Source organism: Sarcophilus harrisii, chromosome 4 (assembly GCF_902635505.1).
Source record: "Sarcophilus harrisii chromosome 4, mSarHar1.11, whole genome shotgun sequence".
NCBI lineage: Eukaryota > Metazoa > Chordata > Mammalia > Dasyuromorphia > Dasyuridae > Sarcophilus > Sarcophilus harrisii.
Genome location: NC_045429.1, coordinates 447,506,841 through 447,513,371, shown reverse-complemented (window position 1 = coordinate 447,513,371; position 6,531 = coordinate 447,506,841).

Genomic DNA, 6,531 nt, shown 5'->3' with positions numbered 1-6,531 from the left:
AGTCACATGTCAGAGCCACGGACAAGGGAGATCAGCCTTTCATTTTACAGGAGTGGACATGGAGGCTGGGGAGTGAGCCCTAGGCAGTACCAGTGATAGAACAATAGAGCCGTAGAAGGTCAAGAGCTGAAAGGGACTTTAGAGACTGTTTGACCCCAAGTCTTCAGGATCTCCTGTGCACCTTCCAATCCAAGTGAAGGGCTCTCTCCAAGCTCTGCTTAATGCACACACCCCAAACACCCATGCACAGACTCCTGCACACTCACACACATTTCTCATAGACACACATAGACACACACACAAATACATGCAAATGAACACGAATGCACACACACTTTCTCATGGACACTCTTATATACATGCAAATACATGCAAATGCACACGAATGCACACACACTTTCTCATAGACACTCTTATATACATGCAAATGCACACGAATGCACACACACTTTCTCATGGACACTCTTATATACATGCAAATACATGCAAATGCACACGAATGCACACACACTTTCTCATAGACATGCTCTTGTACACACACACACACACACCCACTCACATACTCCAATGCGCACACACACACACACACACACACACTAAGCCCCGTTCTCCAAATGGCTTAGCCAGGCTCAGACAGGAAAATCGATTCGATTAGTGCCCACTGGCTTGAGCCATAAACATCCCATGCAGGCTTTTCCCAGCCGGATCTCCGGGCCACGTGTTGGGGGTGGGGGTGGGAAAGAGGGCGCAGGCTCCCCCTGGCCCAGAGCTGGGCCTCCTTCAGCGTTCTGGGTCCGAGCGTTCTGAGAGACGGGCAGGAGGGCCTAAGCCGCCCTTCCTGGGCATCCCTTGAAGCCCCGGCCGGCAGCGAGGAGCCGGAGACCCCATTCCGGGCCTCAGGCTGGGAGAAGCGAAGCCGGGCCGCGAGTCCCACACGCAGCTGCACATGTTAGCGGGAGATGGGAGGGGGGAGAGGGGAGCAGCGGAGAGAGGAGGGGAAACTGCACTTGGCAGGGGGAGCCTTTTATCCCTTCCCAGGCTGCTCATCACTTCCTCCCCCTCCTTTTCTGTCTGCAAAGCGAGGGGCCGGCTTCAGTGCCCTGGTCCTCTCCAAGCCGTGGCTCCCGGCTGCTGGGAGGGCAGCCTCCCCTCCTGGGCGCTGGGGGGAGCCGGACGGGAGTTGTCAGCGCGCTGGCCCTTCCTTGGGGAGACAAGGCTCCAGGCCGCCCTCAGACCATCAACCGGCCAACGTTGCCTAAGCAGAGCTTGGGGAGAACCTGGGATACCCCGGGCAGTCCCTCGCCCCTCCCCGCAGGGCCCCGGGCTCCTCTCCCGCGAAGCCGCAAGGAAGCGGCCGATCTGCTTCGGGGGAGGCTTTGCTTCCCGGGGTCTCTTCCCGCCCCCGCATCCCCGCCCGGCGCTGGGGGAGGGGGGGTCTCCGCCAACGCCGAGGACTGGGGAGGCCGGGCGCGCCCGTCTGTCTCCGCGCCGTCCTGCGCGGGCCGGGTGGGCCGAGGCGACCCCCAGGCTGGGGAGGGGGCGGAGAGGAGACCACGCGGGGGGGGAGGGGGGGGCCATGGAGTAGCGGGACCCCCGGGAGGCGGCAAAGGGAGGGGTGAGGCTGGGGCCGCCGGAGGCCTGGGCTCCCGGGGTCCCGGGAGCGCAAGGGCAGGGACCCAGACGGGAGGCGGCGGCCGAGACCGTGAGGCCCCGCCCCGGGCCCGCCCTCAGTCCTCTTCAAAGCGCTTCCAGGCCGCCCGGATCCGCCCCCGTGCGCAGGCTCCGCCTCCAGACCCTCCTCGAGGCGAAGCCTGTGTCTTAGACCCCGCCCCCATGACAAGGCCCCGCCCCCGGATGCTCCGCGCCGGCGCAGTCAGGGTCCTCAGCCCCGCCCCCAAGGCCAGGCCCCGCCCCAGGCTCTCCGCGCCGGCGCTGCCAGGGTCCGACACCCCGCCCCGGGCCGGGCCCCGCCGCCGCCGCCGCCGCCGCCGCCGCCGCAGTTCGGTCCCTGGGATCCCCGCTGCCAGGCCCGCCCCTCCCCTGCGTCCCTCCCCTCTCCTCCCGGCGGCGGCGCCGGGCCCGGAGCGCCCGGCAGCAGCAGCAGCAGCGGCAGCAGCAGCAGCTCCCGCAGCGGCAGCGCCCGGCCCCCCAGCCGCAGGGCGCCAGGCCCCCGCCCGCCTCCGGCTCTCCCCGGCCCGGCCAGGGCTGGTGGCCTCGGCGCTGGGCGCCCGGCCCGGCCCCGGCCCCGGCCCCGGCCCCGGTCCCGGCCCCGGCCCCGGCCGCCAGATGCATGGGTTGATGCTCCTCTGCTGCACCTGGAGGGAAGAACGTAGGGAGAGGGAGGAAGGTGAGCCGCGTGCGAGGCTCGGCCGGGGCCCTCCCGCCCCGCCCCAGGGGCCCCCGGCCCTCCCTCCCTCCCCCTGCCCTCCTGTCCCTCCCTCTGCGCCGTGACCGCTGACCTGTCTCCGAACTCCCCTGCCCCCAGCCCCCTCCCTCCCTCCCCAGTGGTGGGGTCCCCGACTCAAGCTCGGGCCGGACGCCCCGCAGCCTCCTCCGCTCTGCAGGGGGAAAGGGGCTCAAGGTCGCCCGGGGAGGAGGCGGCAAAACGGCGGCGGAACCGGCCCTGCCCGTCCGGGGCTCCTGGCGGCCGCTTGTTCGGCCCCGAGTTCGAATCCCCTGCGCAGTCCCTGCCGGTGTGACCTTGGACGAGGCACGTGACCGGCCAAGCCTCAGTTTCTTTATCTGTAAATCGGAGAGCTTGGCCCGGACGGTCTCGGAACTCTGAGCGGGGCCCAAACCCGCCCGCGCCTTCCCTCGGTTCCCCGACCGTTGTCCGTAATCCCACAGCCCCATTGTCCCCGACTCTGGGAGCTGCTCTGTTCTTTCCGTCGCTGCTCCCCTCCCCCGCCCATCCCGAGCACACTCTAAAGGGGGGCCCTCGGATCCCGGCCAGGCCGCCCTCACCCCCCTCCCTGCTCCGCGGGGTCCGGCCTCCAGCGGGAGGCAGCCCCCGCTTCTCCCGTCCCAGGGCCCTTCCCCTCCTCCTCCCCGGCCGTGCCCTCGCTGCCAGCCCCGGGCCCAGACCTGCCTCCCGGGAGGCCCCGGTGCAGGAGGAGCGCTCGCTCTGAGAGCCTGGGGGCTGCCGCTGGCCCCGCCCCCGTGGGCTCTCCCTGGGCCTCGGTCCGCCTCTGCCCCCCCAGCCCCGACCCCCGCGCTGCGAACACGCTCCGCATGTTGGCGGGAGGACGTCGCCTGCGGCGGGGGATTGGGCCGAGCAGCCCGTGACGGGGGAGGACTGGGGGCATCCCTGGCTTCCCCTTTCTGGGCCCTCTCCCTCTGCCTCCCCCCCCCCCCCAGATCTCCGGGCGCCTGGCTTTCCTCTCACCAAACCAGGCCCTGGAGGAGCCGAGATGCAGCTCCCTGCCCCCCACGGGGGCTTCCTTCGGGGATGGAGGCTCCGCTCCCTTGTCGGTTGGGGAAGGGCGAGGCCTCCCATAGGGGACAGCAAAGGGCTCTTCTGGTCCTCCCAGAGCCTTCCTGGCCGCAGAGCGTGGGCGGCTGGTGATGGATCCCGGGCTCACCTGTGCAGGCTCCCACGCTCTGAAAGGGCCCGCAGGCAGCGCTGGCCCCGCTTCCACACACAGGGAGACGGAGGAGTTCCGACTTTCCCGGGGTCTCACGGGTTCTCACATAGAGTTGGGGAAGTAATCCTTCCCGTGCATCCTGTCACCCCCAGCCACATCCGGGGGGCCCCAAGGATGCAGATTCTGTGCATCGGGTGTCTCTGCGGCCAGAACCGCCTCCCTAGCTTCTCCAAACAGGCCGAGGGAAGGTCAGGGGCCTCGGAGGGGCTCAATGGGGCACCCTGGCTCTCGGTCGCATCACCACAGAAAACTGAACGTGGTGCGCTGGGACAGCTGGAGTCGGGCCATGTAGGGGGACAGTCGCTCACTCTCCGGGTCTCAGTTTCTTCATCTCTGAAATGGGAGAGATACTACTTGTTCTATCTCCTGAGGGTTGTTGTGAGGCTCAGAGAGAATGAATGTTTAAAAAGGGTCATGATGTCCTTTCCAGCACCAGCTCTGTAATCCTAAATGTTCCTTATTTTTTCCTCCCCTGGACCGCAGCTTCTGTCTCCATAATGTAAGGGGATCGGTCCAATTGATCCCCGAGGGCTCCCGCACTCTGTGGCTAGTGTGGGGAGAGCTGGAGGGATGACTAAGCAGGAGGAGACCCTCACGTGCCCCTTTTCCCTACTGCTTCTCCGAATCCTCCTAAGAGGAGCCCTCTGAGCGCTCCAGGGTCCTTGCCATCCTTTCCTAACATCCCTTCTCCTGGCTCAGCTGGGACGTTGGGACCGCACTGGGGGCCAGGACACACCGGCTTCTCAGTACCCTGGGCTTCTGGCTCCTTTCCCATAGTCTGGACATCAGTCATGGGCTCCAAGCTCTCGAGTGGTGGGCAGCCCAGAGGCCGGCTCATCTGATACTACATAGAAGTCACATAGGAGAAACTGAGGCCCAGAGACAGAATACAACAGACCCCAATCCCCCCGACCCACCACCTCTCCAATTCCAGTCTCCCTTTCCAGGGGACGCCGCAGAGGCCGTGCCCAAAGGCAGAGGGTCCCACACACTGGCTCCTCTGGGGATGGATGGGCTGGGACGGGAGAATGGAAGAACCCCCCCTTGTCATCTTTCTGTTCTCAAGTTGAACCATAAGCCTCAAGGGCAGGATGGGGGCTGGTTTTGTCTGCCACGAGGTAGGCCCTTCAGGAGTGACTGGTTCCACTCTTTTCCCTCCCCCCCTCCCCCACGACTAATCCTCTCTGCACGCCGGGTCCAGATGGCCCAGGAAAGGGTCTCGCTCGGCCCCAGCCTGGCATGGGGTGGGGGAGGAGCGGGCACCGTGCCAGGCTGTCTCACTCACTGTCTCCCTTCTCCCCCATCTGCTCTCCCTTACAGGAAGTGACCTGCCCGTGTGTTCAAGCTGTGGCCAGAGCATCTTTGACGGGCAGTACCTCCAGGCCCTGAATGCGGACTGGCATTCCGACTGCTTCAGGTAGGGCTGGAGGGGCAGGGTGAGGGGAGGGCAAGGGGGAGGGAGGGCATCTCCTGGTCTTTGTTAGGGCCCGGCATCCCCAGCACGGCTCAGAACTGAGCACACCTGGGACTGCTTCGATATGGGCAGCTCCCAGTGAAAGGATTCCCTCCACCAGGCCAGCCCCAATCCCTGTCTGGCAGTTTTCAGTTGTAGAAAGTTGCCTGGAAAATGAAGGGACCGACCCAAAATGTTCCAGAAATGAGACTTGAATCCGAGCCCTTCTGTCTCAGAGGTCAGTTAGCCGGCCATCCCCTACCTCAGAACGCACCTCAGTGGCTACTCAGAGAATGTCTAAGCAAAATGTCCAAAGCAGTCAGAGCCACATAGAGAAGAGGCTGGATGCGGAAGCTGGAAGGCTGGCCGGTCCTTTGCCCACATCAGCCCCAGCATCCCAGGAGCTGCCCTTTAGTCAGGGGTCTCACTACTTGGGTGCCTGCAGCCTCTGTGGCAGAGTCTGGCGAAGCTCCTTCCCAGAATCCTCTTCTCCCACGCACTAAATAAAAGCCCAGGGACATCCCTAATGTTGATATTCTGATTTTGATATTGGTTATCAGAGTATTGTTAAAAAAAACAAGGGCACAGACCCCCAGCTGAGGGCCCGGGTCTAACGGACAAAATGGAAGGAGATGGAGGGGGCAAGGGGTGAATTCAGAATGACCCAGCCGACGGGAAGGTCTCTAGTGGAGAGAGTGGAAAGCGGGGAGATCTGGATCTCCTTCTCCCTCTGTGCGGCCTGGAGCAAGTTAGTGGAGGTCTGGCTACACAGCTGGAAGGGAGCTCAGAGGCTGCCTTAGTTCACGGAGGAGGGAGCTGCATCCCAGAGCTGTCCCGTGGGGGCAGGGGCAAACTGCTCTTGCCCCCAGACCGTGGTGGGAGCGCTGAGAAAAGGCTCTCGATGTTCATCTCCAAAAGCAGAAGCTGCCCCCAAGAGCCCTTGCCCCTTCCAGCTGTGGGTGCTGTGGGCCCTGTGGCAGGGATGGGCCGGCGCCCAGCGCCCGGCACTTGGGAGCGTCCTGGATGCCTTCTCGGCTGCTCGTGTCTCATGCCTGCCCAGGCTGGGAGTGCTCCCAGAGGCCTGGCACATCTGGAGTCACAACAAGGGCCTCAGGAGGACTCGGGTCTCCCTGAGCCACCCATTTCCGGGCACCCCCTCCCGGGGTCCTGGTACCCCCAGAGCTGGAGCCAAAGGGCCGAGCTCCGGTGACATGCAGACCACAGGGTAGACAGCAGGAAGGGACCCAAAAAGCATTTCTTCCAGTCCCTTCACTTTAAAGAGGAGGGGGGCTGAGGCACAAAGGGCAAAGGGGGCTTGCCTAAGGTCCCCAAAAAATAAACATCAGAGGCAAAATTCGAACCCAGGTCCTCAGGCCCCTCACTCTCCGCTTGGGCGCCCTCTGGGCCTTGGCTCCCTGGCTTGTAAATGAGAGA